Genomic DNA, 17,446 nt, shown 5'->3' with positions numbered 1-17,446 from the left:
TCCGTAAATAGAATTGTACTTGCCAATTATTCTTTAATAACTTTGAGGAAAACAAAACAAAAACCAGAGTTTTTACCATGAATCTCAAAGACATTTTTTAAAAATGCATCTGTGGAGACATTTTGATACTGCGAGATGGTTCTAGTGCTGACATCACTATGTTTTGTTCAATGCACCAGAACGATGCACAGGTGGACAGTCTGCAGGGTCACCTGCACCGCTGGCTGTGGCCTGACTGTGGGCCATCCATTGGTCTGCCACCTGGTGCCTTCTTCCAGAAGAAAGAGATAAAGACCTTTTCAGATGGGTGGTTTTAGCATATGGGCCACCACCAGGAAGGTTGGGGGGTGTCACATCAGACAACCCCATGTGGTTGGACAGAACGATGACATACCTTTCACCATCACTGCTGTCACTGTTAGCATCCCTTAAACAGCAAGAATACTTGGGCCCCCCTAATCTCAGGGCTATCAAGTTATCCGCAGCCACTGCAGCACGCATTTGATCCCCGGCCAGGGAGCTACCCACATGGTGAGGCAGACCTCTCCTGTCTCCCCGCTGCTCCCCTTCAGCAGTGTATTTTGGTCAGTCTGCCTGTTCTGTTCCCCACTCTGTCTCTGGTCACTCCTCTTACCCCCTACATCTCTAGTCTACACCCCAGTTCTTCTGCACAAAAATAAATAAATCTTAAAAAAACACAGGTAAGTCTTACCTATGCCATTTGCCTCCTGTGCAGGGGACCAGAAGTTCCCCTGGCAGTGTGCCAGGAGACAAGCGATCTAAGACAACTACAAAAAAAGGGTTTTCTGTTATCTCTGAAAAAGCGAAAATTAAGACAGCTGAAAGGCTCTCTGTGGAAACAAAGGCTGCTGGCGAACTGATCAAGAGAGTCAGCCATTTCTGAAATTTCTCAAGTTCTTAAGGTAGTTTGGGATGCCTGATGTTTATCCTGGCTTTGAGTTCAAGTTAAAATCCTGGTTGCTAAATTTGTTGGAATTATTTTTTTTTCCAACTTACTCAGAGAAAAGTCTGTGCAAATGAGAGCAGAAATGAAGTGATGAGGAAGAAATCTGTCTCCTGGAAGCCAGGGCTGGTGAGGGCCCCGACTGCCTCAGTTCCTCTACCCAGAGGAGCTCAGTGGCCGGGCCAGGCCACTCTCGGGGCACCCAGGAGTCCTGGAGCAACTCCCATTGCTGTCTCAGCCGCCGAGAGTTCAGAGCCTGAGGAAGAGGAGGCCGAGGAGTCTCCTGCTGCCCTGGCACTGGCGGGTTGAGCATCTGTCCTCTGGCCTCTGCTAAATCACAAGTCTGGACACAGCTTAGTCTTCCTCTGCCTCAGACTTTCTCCCCTTGCTGAGTCGAGTCTCACCTGGAGGCTCAGGGGGGGCTCGTCACCTCCCGGCTCATGGGCAGGGGTGAGGGGCCCGTGCGCCTGCGCTGTCGGGGGCCTGGGCTTCTGCTCTCCCTGGCAGCCAGGGGCAGGCCCCAGCTCCTGGCCACAAGGTCTCACACAACTTACCCTACCTGCTGTCAGACCAAGCAGGGCCACCTGCCAGCCCTTGGCAACGAGCACCCCACGCTCTGCTGTTCCTTGTTGACGTGGCCTCGAGCTTCTGTTGACACAGCAGGGAAGAACCTGGAGAACCTGGGCCCCGGGCGTGAGGGACCCTGGACCACTTCAGAGGCCCCATGGCAGCGGGTCGAAGTTTCTGTCCAGTCCTGAGTCTCTCAACAGAGCAACTGGAAAAGTAGGGTTCCGAGGGACTTGTACAGATGTTCCCATATCGAGCAGGCACGTGTGTGTGCATGTGTGTGTGTGCATGTGTGCGTGCATGTGTGCATGTGTGTGTGTGTATGTGCATGTGTGTGTGCATGTGTGTGTACAGCTCACTATTGCATCCCAGTTCCAGGACCTGTGCCTGCACGTAACGGGTTGACAGACATGCAGAGGACGCCCCAGCCGGGTCCGCTGAGAGTGCGGAGCCTGAGGAGGAGGAGGCCTATGAGTCACCTGCTGCCCCCTGTGTCCATCCCCCTTCTGTGATCGCCAGGCCCTGGGTGCGGGGAAGACACAGTCTCACACATGCGGGGACCGCCTCGTGTCCCGCTTGCTGTGCACTGACACTATCCGAAGTAAATTAATCCTCATCATGGGCAAATGGATTTAAATGGAACCTTGGCTGGAATACAACTGTATCACCGCCGACCCAAGTGAGCATTAAGGAAATGGGAGAGCCGTCACGTCTATTATCCCTTCTCCAGCCATTAAAGGGAATAAAATATTCTGACCCAATTAGATCTGACAAAGTCGACCAAAGAGAAGCCTCAAACACGCCAGTAAGACAATTAGAAGTAATGATCGCTCCGCGGTGAGGTACTAATAGCGCACCTGATCATAAGCCATTATTTATATTTAATAACGTTCTCTGATGAGGCGCTTCTCAGTTGTGACAAGGGTTCAAAACAACTCTGGAAATAATTGATTTTAAAGCCAGTTCTCTGAATCTTTGTATCAGAAGGTGTTAAGCCAGCATTTGTTATTATTTTTAACATAATAAAGCAGAGCCACTTTTACTACACTTGCTAAAATATTAAAACTGCTTTTCATAGTGAGAGTTGAGCGTGAGCGGATTTTTACTGAGCCTCTTTAGCAGATTTTGTAATGTCTGTTTCGAGTGTTTTATTATTTTTTTTAGTATTTTTTTAGTATTTTTTTTAAAGATTTATTTATTTATGCATACAAGAACTGGGGCACAGGCCAGAGGTGTGGGGGTGAGAGGAATCACCAGAGAGAGAGTGGGGATCAGAACAGGCAGATCTACTGAAACCCACTGCTGAGGGGAGCAGCGGGGAGACAGGAGAGGTCTGCCGCGCCATGTGGGTAGCTCCCTGGCTGGGGATCGAACTCGTGCTGCAGAGGCTGCGGACAGCTTCATAGTGCTGTGACTCAACCCCTTGCGCCACCAGAGAGGCCTGTTTGACAGTATTCTTACATGACACTTCAGTAGCCTATATATCATCTGTGTACAGTGCACACATACGCACACAGATACCCGCGTGCAGACAGCACACACTGATATGTCCTCATCTATTTATGTAGCTACATGTCTGCATGCACATGTGCCATATATCCCGAGAGGCGTGGATGATGCTAACAGCTGCCCGAACTGCTGCCCGCTGCCTTCCCTGCTGCGGCTCAAGCTCCTTTCAAAACCACAGAAGAAGGCAGATCCTACCCCTTCCCTAATAAACTCCTGAATGCTGCCTCAGGCCCTGGCCTAGCCCTCACCTCCTGGCCCCTCTGTCCCCAGGACCCTCCGGGGCATCTCTCCGTGACGTCTGCCCCTCGGTGGCTTTCTCTTGCTCCCACCAAGTCTGCTCTGGCCCCCAGATCGGCAAGTCTGTCTTCCCGTCACGTACTGCTAGGAACTGTCCTTAATCCCTGGCCTGTCACCTCCATAAAGGGGTCTGCCTTCCCTCCCCAAGCAGCGCCCGTATCTGTCACTTGTGCCCTGTCCTGCAGCTCCACGACTTGCTCTTCACCATTGCTGCCGGCACCTGCCCCCAACCCTATGTGCCCACGGGCAGAAGCCTGCGCCCCGCCTCACGGCTCAGTCCTCTTTCTCTAGGATGTGGCGGGGCGCACAGCAGGCACTCGGCACGCAGCTGTGGGAAGAACGGAAGCCTCCCTGCAGGCGCCGGGCAAAGTCGCGTCCTTCATTTTGTGGCTCTTGTCATTATTTGAAGGTGGGAACTCAGGCCGTGTGCGTGTGGCGAACATCCCACGAGGCCCCCACACATCCACGTACAAAGGCTGGCGCGCAGGAGACGGGACGTCAGCGCTGGCTCTTCCCTCCCCACGCCCAGGAGCGTGAAGTTTGCCTAATGGGACTTATTCCAAAAACCACCCTGTGCACCCGGCACACGCGAGTCTCAGGGCCACAGCCTTGGTCTCCTCCCGGAACACACCAGCTGCTCCGCGCTGAATTCCTCGCTAGGCAGGGTGCTTCCCTCCCACCTTCTCCACCAGGCTTCCCCTGCGCCCCCCCCCTCCCCAGATCTGCGTGGTCAGAGCAGGAGAAACCAGTCTGCAGCCGCCCCAGGGCTTCTGCCATGTCCCCAGGTCAGCCGACAGCGTCCACCCCTCCAGCCTCTCCGCCAGAGCAAGACAGGCTCAGGACGCCGTGGGACTCGGGGACAGGGCGGGACAGCGGCTCCCGGGGGGCAGGAGCTGAGGAAGGACAAGATCAAGTCGGTTTCAGGAAAGGCACCAGCAACAGCAGTGGCTGCCAGCTCCCGGGGGCCTCTTGCAGACACATCTCATGACACCCCTTCAGGGCCAGCCCAGTTGTACAGACAGGCCAAGCGAGGCAAGCGTGGAGGTGGTGCTGTCCGCGGAAGGGCTCAGGCTGTGAAGCAAGGCAGCGAACGCGAGGCGGGCTGCAGCCTCATAACCCACCTGTGTGGGCACATGACCCGGTAACCCGCCCTACGGGTTCCTCCCCATTCTGCAGAAGGAAACACTCAAGGAGAGAAAGCGGATTTGACTTTGGAGGGCTCACACAGAAGAATCAATAGTCCTTCCTGCTTAAAAATCTCCCCATCAGCCACATGAGCACCAAGTAGTTTTAAAAACAAGTTTAAATGGAGAGCAGAGGGCTGCAAAAGGCAGCCCTTTTGCACGAGTCGCTAAAGTCGGTAAATCTAGAATATTCTGTTATAAAAAGGCTCACAGTGGCTCTGCCTAAGAGGATGCCTGGCAGTAAGATCCCTACGTCGTCCAGGAAATCGCCCCTAGTTTCCCACCGCATTGTAAGTGAATGATGACAAAGCAGAGGGGACCGTCCTTGGCTCACCCCGCCCCTGTCGCGGGCCATCCCCTCAAGTGGCCGGGACACGGCTCGCGGTGTGACAGGAACCACAGCCGTGGGCGCCGGCCCCCACGCCAGCCTCCTGACACTCGCTCTGGCACTCTCGATGGAATCCCATCAGCCGCATTTACAGCCCAGGTGATCCATCCCTTTAATGGAAGAAAATTAACTATCAGGAAATAGGTGCACACATCATGGAGCTGACGATCCACCTCCTTCCAAGCCAGCTTCTTATTGAAGCATAAACAATTTCAGGGCAATTCCGAAGAGTCGCTTGCCTTCCCGAGGCATATCCATCACAGCGCTAAAGCCGGTGCTCGGGACTGCAGGTGGCGGCCTGGTGCTCCCCAAGATAAAGGCCCTCCTGTCCCCGCCGGGCGCGCGGCTCTTGTGAGGGCGCCAGACAATAAATTAAGGACACGTTCTTACATGTGAGGGATTCGGGCCTCTTTGTATTTTCCCACCACCTCTTTTCTGCCTTGCTGAGCTCGTTCTGAGCTTGTTACTTCTTCCCCAGGGTCACACTCTGGAGGCTGGGGAGCAGGGTGAGCGGCGTCTCCCCACGTCTGAGTGGTTGAGTGCTTGCCAGGAGGCTGCAGGACTGTGCACCTGTCAGCCAGAGAGCAGGAGCGAGGGCAGGCCCGCCAAATCCAAGACACCAGAAGGAGCGCTGCTTCGCAATCCCCACTCCTGGGGTCTCTGCTCCCCATTTTCAAAGAGGGCAGAGATTTCTCCCTGGGCTCCAGAGTCAACAAATGAGAGAGAGCAAGGGGGACACTGTGGTCAGACCTGCCCCAGGAGTGGGGGGGTGGAGGGTGGTGCAAGGCCTGGAGGGGACTGTGCTGCATGTGGCATAGGAGCCTGTGCCACACCCAACCACATTTTGTTTGGAGAAGCTATTTGGAGACCTGATGTTACATAAAACACTGGAAAGAAGGCTGGCAGGAGCAAAACACCCTAGGAATGCAGTGCTTACTTGAGAAAACTGGGGTGAAGGGGAGGGGTTCTTGGTGGAGAAAAACAGAAAAATGCTTTCAGAGTAAGGTCTGTGCTTAGGACATAGACACTCAAGTCAATAGCTCCTTGGCCAGGCTGCTTTGGTTCAGAAGGTTGGGGACAGTGGAAAGTCCAATTGTTTGACTTCTCCCCATGGCCGATCATGTTTGGCAAAAGTGACCCCTGAATGTGACGAGAGGTGGAGCCACCCCAGCTGGGTGAATGCAGAAGGAGGTTGCTGCTGTCCCTCTCCCCAGAACTGACTGCACCACGCAGTTAACAGGGCCAAGGAAACTGAAACTGTGCAATCAACCTAACTTCACAGCCCAAGAAACACAAGCTACAGATATTAGTAAGGCTTATTTTCAGGAACTTCCCCCAAATCCATCTATTTGAACGACACATCACCCCATTCTCAAAAAATAAATTTCTACACTTGATCTTAGCCCAAAGGCCAAGAAGTGATAGAAAATAAATTTCTATGAGAGTAAATAATGATTTCCAGCAGCATTTACCACTCAATGTGCACAACCTCTCATCAAAACCCTGTTAACAATCAAACACATAGAAGAAACCAATGGCAATACATCCCACACGTCAGTATGTTCTGCAGAGCAATAAAGGTACTTTTGGTGACTCAAGTCCTCTGGCAAGGGAATTAAAAGCAAAAATAAACACTGAGATGATGTATTAAACAGATTCTATATAGCAAAAGAAATGACAAGATTGACTGAATAGACATCCTACTGAAAGGGAGAAAATATTTATACAATATATAACTGATAATGGATTAATATCCAAGAGATATAAAAAAATACTTACACAATTCATCAATTTAAATACACGGCCCAATTAACAAATGGGCTGAAGCTATGAACAATTTACCAAAGAGGATATCCAGAAGGCCAAAGACGTGACAAAATGCTCATCGTTACTCTGAGTGAGAGAGATGAAGATGAAGACTATGGTGAGGTATCTCCTCATGCTTGTGAGAAAGGCACGTGCTAAACACAAGTGTTGGAGAGCAGGCTGAGAAAAAGGAATCCTAACACTGTGCTGGGAATGGGAACCGGTGTACATCGTGGAAAGCCATCTGGATTTATCTTAAATTAAAAATGGAGATGCCCTTATGTCCTGACAGCCCCACTCTTGGACATCTTTTGACCCACAGGTTATGAAACCATCAACAAAGCCCACATGTTCCACAATATCGCAGGTGCTGGCTTATGATGACAGCAGAGGCATGGAAGCGGCCTGAGTGTCCTTCACTGGGCAAGCAGAGCTCGAAGACTTGGTGACTACACCACCATGAAAAGGATGAAATGCAGTCATTTCCATCAAAATGGAGATAATTGGAGAGAAGTATGTGCAGCAAAGTACGTGAGCATGACAAAGTCAAATACTAGACATTCACATAGCAGATAATTTGACATTAAATCACTTCCAAACTGGGGGACCTCACCAAACATCCAAGGGCTCTGAGGTTGAGACAGAGGGGGAGGGAAAGGATGAGGGGACACAAGGGATGGCATGGGGGGAGACTGAACATTCAGATACATACACACCACACACATATTATTTATTTTTTTTTAAGATTCATTTATTTATTTATACAAGCACTGGGTACAGTCAGAAGCGCAGGAGGGTGAGAGAATTCACCAGAGCCAGAGCGGGGAGCAGAGCAGGCAGAAGGACTGAAGTACACTGCCGAGGGGAGCAGCGGGCGGCAGGAGAGGTCTGCGCGCCATGTGGGACCCTTGCCCAGAGGCTGGGGATCGAACCGGCACTGCAGAGGCTACGGGCAGCTTTGCAGCCCAGCGCTCAACCGCTGCACCACCAGGGAGGCCCAACATACAATTTTTAAACAAGACTGTTACTCAAAAAAAGCTTGCTTTAAAACTCTCCTAACTGGTTACACCAACACAAAACCATAGTATCACACATTTTGCCCAATTTTTATCAATCATCCTCCACTGGAAGGGGCATTGATCTAGACACCCCAGTCATAAAAATATCTGCCCTGACCTCCCTCTGCTGAGACAGCTCAGGGGGTGTCTCCACCTGCAGTGAAAAGGAGATGTGTGACTTTGCTTTATCAATGGGAGGTTCGCCAGGGAGTTGACAGTCAATCCCTTGATCCCAGCTACTGCCTGATCCACTCCACTGCTCCCTGGCCTTTCACCGGCCAAAGAAGTCAGAGCTGGGTCTACACCCAGGAGTGGGATTGCTGGTTCACACACAACCCTAGGTTGAATTGTCTTGTCTTGATGGACTGCCAGTCTCTTCCTTCTCTCTGCATTTCTGCTTTGTCGTTCAAGGAGAACAAAAGCATTGAAAGCAAAATGTTCAGGAATTTGGAAGCTAAAATTGGAGTAGAATATTTAATCATTGAGATGAGGATGAATAATTAATGGGAAGTAAAGGATTGATTGGGACTAGGCTGACTGTTAAATCAGTTAGCATGGTCAAAGTACTATGCTACCACAAGGGAGAAAGTGAGTGAATACAAGGTGTTGCCGCCACGCTCACTCCTTTCCATTCCAACAGAGAGGATCCTACTATCTCTGAGTTTGTTTATTTGTTTTAAATATTTATTTATTTATGCATACAAGAGCTGGGGTACAGGCCAGAGGTGCAGGGGTGAGAGGATTCACCAGAGACAGAGCGGGGAGCAGAACAGATGGATCTGCTGAAATCCACTGCTGAGGGGAGCAGTGGGGAGACAGGAGAGGTCTGCTGTGCCATGTGGGTAGCTCCCTGGCCGGGGATCGAACTTGTGCCATGGTGGCTGCTTATAGCTTCATAGTGCTGCATCTTAACCCCTTGTGCCACCAGGGAGGCCCCTATCTGTGAGTTTAGAAGTCAACAGAACTCCCTCCCAGAGCGTGCCTAAGTCTCCTGCAGTGTTGGCACAGCTTCAATTCACCTTTCGTCCAAATTCACCTTCCATCCTGTCTCCTCACCTGTCTGCTCATCATTAATTCAGCAATCCTAACTAGGTTTTCTTCCCTAGGCATTTCCAGGGATGTGACGAGAACCTTTATCAAACAGATTAGGTGCCTAAGTATACAAACTGCATAACACTCACATCTGTTTACATAATTATCTTCACTCTGTTTAAGAATAATGAGAATTCAATATATATGGTAAAGACTTTAGAGTAAAACAAACTGAGGCAGTCAAGAACTGTGGTCAGGCATAATAACCTGCCCCCTTCCACGCCTGCAAAGACCTCCATCTCTTAATTTCTTGAATCTGTGTATATGTTAAATTACATGGTAAAAGGGACTTTGAAGATGGACTAAGGTTACAGACCTTGAAATAGAGAGATTATCCTGGACTATCTGGGTGGGTCCAAGGTAATTGCGGGGACTTTCACGATAGCAGAGGAGGCTGGAAGTCGGGGGAGAGGCAGCCAAGTTGCTGGAAGTCTGAGAGGCACCTGAGCTATCACTGCTGGCTTTGAGGTCAGGAGCAAATTCAAGGAGCTGGGCCTACCCCCAGCAGACAGCAAAGAGAGACTCAGTCCCATCAGCCCAAGGAACTGAACACCACTCCATCATCCTGAATGAACAGGAAACAGAATCTCCCCTGGAGTCCCCAGAAAGAAACAAGACCCTGGGGACACCTTGATGTTAGTCCATCATGCTTTGGACCATAGCACTGTACTCAATTTGGGGTGGACAGGCCACACCCCTTCAGACCTAAGTTGCCACACCACGCCTCCCATCCCAGCCCCAGTAACACCCCACCCGAGTCCACTGGGCCCCACCCTTTAGCTCCCCCTCTCCACTCTCCACTCTGGTAGCTCCGGTTCTGTGGCCCAACTGGGGGCGGAGGCAAAGCCCCAACTCTGCCCTTCCTTGCTGTCCCACTTTGTCAAATTATCTCTAGGTTATTTGAGAAAACTTGAAAGCTAACTTCTGCATTTTCATTTTAGCATGACCAGGTCATTCTAGAATCGTTGACCTCCCAGGCAAACATTTAGGCAGAGGCTACACAGAATTCATCCTTTTTTGCCTGAGCCCAAAACACAGCTAGTAAAGAAATTCAACAACTTCCTGCACAGAACGTAGCAGCATATTAATAAACATGAAGTGATTTGCTTGAATGCCTACAGTGCAAACAAAAAATTACGGGGGTTTAGGATTCTCGAACAGACATGTTTGCGGAGCCATATTGACAATTACAAATACTATTAATCTTCCAGACACTCATAGACAGAACACGGTTATACACCATTGATTGCTAGAAGAAATGCTGACAAAACAAGGGTGATCTTTGTTTCTTTCATGTTCAATATGTTGCAGAATATGTACAATTATGTATTTCCTAACAAAAGCACGGTCTTTACCTTGGCAGTCTTCTTTGCAGGCTGCTGTTATCGACCCTTAGAAGAAAGTATTATTACATACTTGTGGGTATTTTGGATCATTGTTCATTTTTAAAGATCGATTTCTAGAGACCATGAATAGAAAGTCAAGCATATGCTCAAGCCAAATGAGTAGACATAAGTTAGGCTTGGCTCTACCTCTGGATTAGGCGAATGAGATGAAATGCGTGTGCAGTCTGGGAATGAGGAGCGTGAGTGGTATGAACTGGTGTCAGGCAGTAGGGAGTGGTGTGGTCTGCGGTAACGTGGAGAACTCACAGTGAAATGGGAGGCAGCTGCTCAGATCCAGCCAGCTGGCACTGCGCAGGATAAGGGTGTATTACTGCCAAATCAGATTTTTAAAAGAGAAGCCAAAAATATCATCATTCTTATGAAATGTTTTGATTTTTAAAAATTGGCACATAATTAACTTTTTAAACCTACCTGCTGTCTGTATTCAGCTCGGGATCTCTCATCTCAAGATGGTTGACAACTGGAAAAGAGTATTTACTGTACTGGATTTGTAAACATCCTTTGTAAAAGATCACAGATTCTGAGAGGCTGACAGGTGGCAATGACTCGTGTCACTCTGGTGTCAAGTTAAATGGCATCGCTCCAGAGAGGCCTTCTGTCCTGGCCCACCGCCCCGGCAACTGGCTGGAGCCAAGATTATAGGCAAAGGCCTCCGGATCCAAAGCCCTTCCCCTGCTGACTTTTCCTGCAGCACCCTGACTTATCTTGACTTTTCCTGCAGCATCAAAGCGTGAGCAGCCAGGGCTAAGCCTGCCCTTCAGTGGTGCCGAGATGTATCACTTTAACCAAAACAAGCGTAAACAACTCCCTGGCCTGATGCCTCGGGAAACGTAACCCCTCCCTCGATATTTCTCAAATGGGCCTGGGTCACTTTCTAAAACCACCATCGTTGGGAACAAAACTAAACCAGTTCTTCTGCCCCATTTCCTACTTTTCTTCGACTCGAGACCAAAACAGCACTTGACTGGCACAATTTGAACGAGTAAACTAAACGCCTTGAGGAAACTATGGTAAAGTGAGTTTTTGAATGTGTTCCTGAAGCATATGGACTGGCTGCCTGGGGAAGGATTCTGGATAAACCCTTTTGTCTATCCCAACAAGAGGCACCAGGAGTTCTAAGTCAAAAATGACAATTCGATGCCTAAATAATGTGTAATAGAATTCAAGTGTGTGCTGAATTAAACTACTCATTTGTTTAGCAGGTAACGAGCCTTATTGGTATGGCAAGCATCGTGGGAAGCGCTGGGGCATAAAGAAACGAAATCTCACTCAACGTTGGAAACTGATATTTTGAGCAGTTAAGGATGACGTGATAAATTAAGGACACGCAATTATTATTGAGGGTGCTGGTAACGCTTCTGGCATATTAACTATGTGCTAGACACTGTTTTAAGTACATCTGTTCATGATGATGTTTTATTCTAACAACCATCTTACGAAATTGTGACCACGGAGAGTCTGCTTTACCACTAGTGAGTGGTGGGGCTGAGACTCACATTCATTTCATCAGGCCAGCCTCGAAGCCTGAGGCCTAATTACTAACAACAAAGCTATCAATTACAAGATAAGAGCCATTAATTAATGAAGCGCAATAAAGGTGATTCCATGAAAAAAAGGCTTCAAACTGAACCTGAAGAAGTAGGAGGCTTTGACAATTTACCTATTTTTCTCTGTCAACATTGCTTTGAGGATGACTATCCATACCCCCAATCTCATGCGATGCATTTTATATTATGAGCATGATCAGATTTTAAAACATTTTGTACTGTGCAATTAAGAAACAATTGAGTGATTTGAGGTTTTATGGCCAGGTGTAACTATTGATTTTGAGATATATAATTTGATTAAGCAGTAATTTTGACAATCAACTATTCTTTTCTGCCTTTAAATGACTTGGGAGGCAAAATTCTAGCCAATATAAAGGATTCAATGTTTAACAAAAAAATCACAACTTTTCAAATTAATTTTTAATTGCCTCAGTTTAATGAAATCTGGAAATTCTTAGGAGGCTAAGCTAACATTTTCTTTGCCAATCTGGGCGTATTTAAACAAAACCTTTTTCATTTTTGATTTTTATAGTGAATGAGATTGCAACTAAAGACTCACCCACATGCCTTCATTTACTTTTTTTTAATATTTTATTATATGTACTTTTTACATCCCTTTTCATTTTTGCACAAAGTCTGCATTTTCATCAATTCCCACCCCCCTTATTTTGACTGTAATCCCTCCTACCCACACCCCTGCCGTAGTGTGTCTCTGTCTTACAGTTGCTTGTTGATTTTGATTTTTACTTTATTATAATTAGTCTTTCTCCTGGTCCCTTATTTAGGTTTTCTAAATTCCTTACCAGCAGCCCAGAGGCAAATAAATGACTTCAGAGTCTGCTAAGCTCAAAGGGACCGAAGCCTCGATTCTCTCTCCAAGTTTTCATTTTCCACCCCTGGGCCTCTGGCTCCACAGCCTCTCAATGCCCCTGTGGCTCCCGAAACCACACCCACTTCCAAGAAGGGTGTCTTTTGGCCCAGATGGGCAGTGCATGTTCGTCCTGACTGGACAGCCTTGCTTTGGCACCACCCCTGCTCTCCCTCTCTAGAGTCAGGACATTGGCTGGGCCTGAATCGAGATCTCTGGAAATCATCACTGCTTCTCATGCTCATCACCTACGTGAGGTTTCTGCGCAACACAAATTCTGAATTTTGAAGACATTTGCATTCCACGTCTTGCCATGTTTATGACCTAGTCCCCTCCCCTAATTTTTAGTTATCACTACATTATTCATTATTCATCCCAAAGCATTCTTTTCTCTCTCCCTCCATCTCGGGGAACTACTCCTTGTCCTTCAGAGTCTAGTTCAGATTCACCTTTTGGTCACTTGCCCTGGATCAGCCTCTATCTGAGCCTGAATGCAACGCCTCACACCCAGAGCCTGTGTGCAGCCTGAACTCCGGGAACAGGGCTGCCCTCATGTCCACATAGGCCCCTCCACTAGCTCCTCCCCCCCAGGCCGCAGATAACCCCAGGCTACCTTCTGCTTCTCAGCCAGGGATGGTGTCTTAGTAGAGTAACCACCTGAGAGGGTGAACCAGGGTCATTTCTGCAGGGTTTGCAACTGGGGAGGTCGTGGCTGTGCTCATCCGATTCCTTCTGATACAGCCAAGGCTTAGTGGGGAAGCCCCTGGTTATTTCGTAGCCCAGAGAGGAGGAGCAGCCGGGGCCTGAGCGCCATGCAGGCAGGAAGAGGCAGCTGACATGCTCCTAGCACCCTCCCAGCACCTGTGCTCCATAGGGGCGGCCACAGCCCAGGGCAGAGCGGGTTCTGTATCTGGACGACATGGGATTCGGAGGCCCCGACGCTCTGATTTCTTGGCGTGGAAACTCATTTGCTGTGTATTAACCACAGAGAAAGCTCTTCTGAAAATTTCATTTGCTAGGAATGATCTAGCTGGGAATTCAGAGAGGCCCCCTGAGCGGCTGTGGACAAGAGGGGTGCTGGCTCCGTGAAATGCTTTGCTGTGTGCTGTTGATGAGCAGGAAGCGAGCTCACAGGGGCGCAGCGACCTAAATCGAACTTTCCACTGATGTGGAATAACTGGAGCAGCAGAACAGCCTGGGCTGGGGGGCGCTGGACCGGTCACCTGGAGCTGGGGGTCTCCAGGTGGGAAGGCAGGGTGCCCTGGGGGACCCTATTTATATCTCTTTTTTTTCCTTTTCAGATTCAAATTCCACTTAACAACACCCTAAGGGCTAAAAGGTAGATAAATAGGAGTGGCAGCAGCAGGGCAGCCTCCCAGGCCAGCTGATTATCTTTTATTGTGGAAATAAACCAGCCTCAGCCTCTGGAGAGGGTGCTGGGCCTGGCTCACCTCACACCGTGGGTGCAGAGCACCGAGCCCAGCCACTGGCCACCACAGGACGCAGAGCTCCCGTCTGTTCTCCACAACAGGCCTCTCCGGGGTGACCAAGTAGATGCTGAACATGTCCTGCCCCTACCAGGGCAAGCAAGTGGCCCCGGCCTAGTGTCCCCCGAGGTCCAGAGCAAACGGGAGCAGCCCCCACCCAGGACTCCCGCGCCCCAGCCTCGACTTACCCTGGCGTCCCCTCTCCTGCCCTTTGACTCAACACCCCCAGCACAGCAGGAGAAGCAGTTTTAACTCTGACACTTGTCCAGTCACCCCCTCGCTTAATACTCAACACGCTCGGAGTAAGCTTAACAGTGCCCCCAGCCCCCGGGGACGGTGCGCTCCCAGGCTGCCCGCTGCCTGCGGCCCTGACCGGCTGATGTTCTCGCGGCCTGCTCCAGGGCTCCTCACACTCGGGCACGTCTGCCTACACATCTGTCCCCTTGTTCCCAGAGCTCCATTGTGCCAGGACAACCTCTCAGGTCTCCACCGCCTGCCCATTGCTTCTCACGATGCTCATGCAAAGGAGACTCAAGAAGCAAAAGCAAAAGTCGCCCAGTAGCTAACCCAGCACAGCTCTCCTGACAGATAAACCACAGATCCAGAAAAATTAAGTCATGTTCGTGCCGGTTCTTAAGAACCCCCAGGCGGCACCTGACGCTGGTGAGGGTGGCTGGAGTCCCTGCGTATGCGGACAGTCCACACAAACCAGGGGTCCGTCTGTGCCGGCAGGATGACGTCCCTCGTTGGCCTGGGCGAGCGGTGACCCTGTGCACCCCAGGCGCCCGCAGAGCTGGGCCCTCGCTGCTGGTTCTGCACAAAGCATCTTGGCATCACATGGGCCACACTGGTGAAAGCATCCTGAGGAGGTCAGCCAGGTCGCGACCCCTGACCCTGCTATTGATTACAGCCTTCTGGGTTTTCGTGGTTGGTTGGTGTTTTTGTTCCTCCTTTGTTTGCAAGTTTAGGGCATCGAGTTCATTTTAGCTTCTTCTTGGTTCTGGCTCTGGGCTTCCTCCAGCATGGCTGGCTCCCAGCGTCCGGCTCTGTCCGTTCCTGGATGCACATCATGCCCTTGGGCCCAACCTCTGTGTCATCTCCCGGGGATGCTGGGCCTCGGGAGACAGAGCTGGGCCAGGTGCTGTGCAGATGAGGACACTAGTCCCTGAGGGCTCCACCCCAGTGCGCCCCTCTCTGCCCAGTCCTCCACTGTTGGAACCCCCTGCCCAGCCCCACCACCCCCAAGCTGCCCATTCTGTACCCCACTACCCATAAGCCTTGCTCCCCATACTGATTTTGGGGATGTAGCATCTCCTACATGCAGAGAGACAGGCATAATTTCCAGCTTTGGAGACATTAGAAGGAATTTTCCGGGTTGGGGGCTGTGATGGTTCATTTTATCCTGACTGTGCCACAGGCTACCCTGGCTGGGTCTGCGGAGGTCTTTCTGCACAAATGGACATTTGAGCTGGCAGGATGAGTGAGGGGGCTGTTTCCTCAGTGGGGGGAGCCTGACCCAATCTGCCGGGGGCCTGAGAGAACAAAGGCAAGTCCTCTGCCTGCCCGCCTCTGCGCTGGGACCTTCGTCTGCTCCTGCCTTCAGACACAGCACAGAACCCACACCATGGGGCTCCCTGGGGCTCTGGCTTGTGATGCACATCTTGGGTCTTCTCAACCTTCATAAGCCATAAAATAATTTCTGATGATAAATAATTATTGCTACCTACCTACCTACCTACCTATCATCTATCTATCTATCTATCTATCTATCTATCTATCTATCTATCTATCTATCTATCTATCTATCTGGGTAGCTTGCTATCTCCATAACTACCTACCACCTATATCTATCTGGCTATCTACCTACCTACCTATGGATGTATCTCTCTATCTGTATGTCTATCTATCTATCTAGTTAGCTAGCTTGCTATCTCCATAACTACCTGTCACCCATATCTAGATATCTGGCGATAGATAGCTCTATGCATCCACCACCTCTACCCAGATCTCTAACTAACCAGCTATGATCCACCCTGTTGTCTGGAGAAGCCAGAGCAATGTAAGGCCCCCATGGACAGAGAAAGCTGTGCTTGGATATACTGTGCTCTCAAGGTATATTTATGGACCCTCGAGCTCTCACCCAATGTACCTGACCATGACCATGAAGTCCCTGCTGAATGCTGTACCCAAGTTCAATGCCACAGGGAAGGACCAATCTTAGAAACTCTTGAAGGGACCCCTGTTCAGCGCACCTCCTCAGAAGAGGTCCTGCCAGCGCCCACTCTTCTCCAACTTCTGCTCCCACCCCAGGCTCCAGAAACCTGGCTGCCAGGCTGGGGCCAGCCCCTCCCAGGGTGGGGGTGGGGGAGCACAGGATGCTGCATTCCTCTGTGCCAGGCACGGCAGGGCAGAGGTGACCCAGCCTGTGTTCCTCGCTCCCTGGAAAGACTGGCATAGTCACCTAAACTAATGACAGTTGCAAACAGGGCACTGTGAGTATTATTAGAAGCACAGTATTAAATGCTGAGGCTAAAATATTAAGAAATCAAAGGAAGAAAAAATAATGGCTGCACTACCGTCAGCGGAAATCTAGGCGGGCACATTCCCAGCAGAACACGCATCGCAACCGGACAAGGTCACTGCGACTCTGGAGGAGCGAGACAAAACCCCACCACGCTACGGCCACGGCCACGTCTTCCATCAGACAGCAACCGGGACACTCTGCAGCCACAAAAATGAGTGAACTTCCCCCATTCCCATTCATGTAAGAGCCTGTTTCCTCGTTAGTGACAACTCTTCCCTCGCTTTTATCCTCCCGCCTCACAGATAAAAGTCCCCAAGACACACAATCTGCAAACCGACGCTGCTCCCTAAGAGGACACAACCTCCCGAAACCATCCAATTCAGCCCAAGGCTCGTAATGAAACCCATTCTAGCTCCTCCACCCCGAGAGCTCCCGAGTGTTGCTGGCAGGGGTTTGTCCTTCATGCAGCCAGTTACATAAACGTGGCCGTGTTTGCATACAGATGAGCTCCCGTGGCCTCTGGTGGGCGAACTCTGACTTCCCCTTGCATAAGGAAGTGGATAATTATCCACATTTTCCAGAAAGCGGGCGAGGTTATAGAAGTGGCCAAGACGACAATTACTCTGAGAATCTCAGTACAAAGTGACTCACTAAAATGCATTCCAAGGAAAAAAAATGAAATTCCACAAAGAAAGCAGGGAGAAAGTAGGAGACGAGGCAGAAACATCCGACAAAGAGAGAGATCTGGT

The 17,446-nt window shown here is 50.0% G+C and overlaps 1 protein-coding gene across 2 annotated transcripts in view; it reads right to left on the bottom strand.

Moving 5' to 3' along the window:
* The window catches only part of GRM7 (glutamate metabotropic receptor 7), a 573,942-nt gene that overhangs the window by 152,164 nt on the left and 404,332 nt on the right, over positions 1-17,446 (bottom strand). The window lies entirely within an intron of this gene.

The sequence above is a fragment of the Talpa occidentalis genome, unplaced genomic scaffold (genome assembly GCF_014898055.3).
Source record: "Talpa occidentalis isolate TD23 unplaced genomic scaffold, MPIMG_talOcc4v2.1 talOcc4.10, whole genome shotgun sequence".
In the NCBI taxonomy this organism is placed as follows: Eukaryota; Metazoa; Chordata; class Mammalia; order Eulipotyphla; family Talpidae; genus Talpa; species Talpa occidentalis.
The sequence above is the reverse complement of the archived record's forward strand: the minus strand, read 5'-3'. Positions and strand labels throughout refer to the sequence as shown.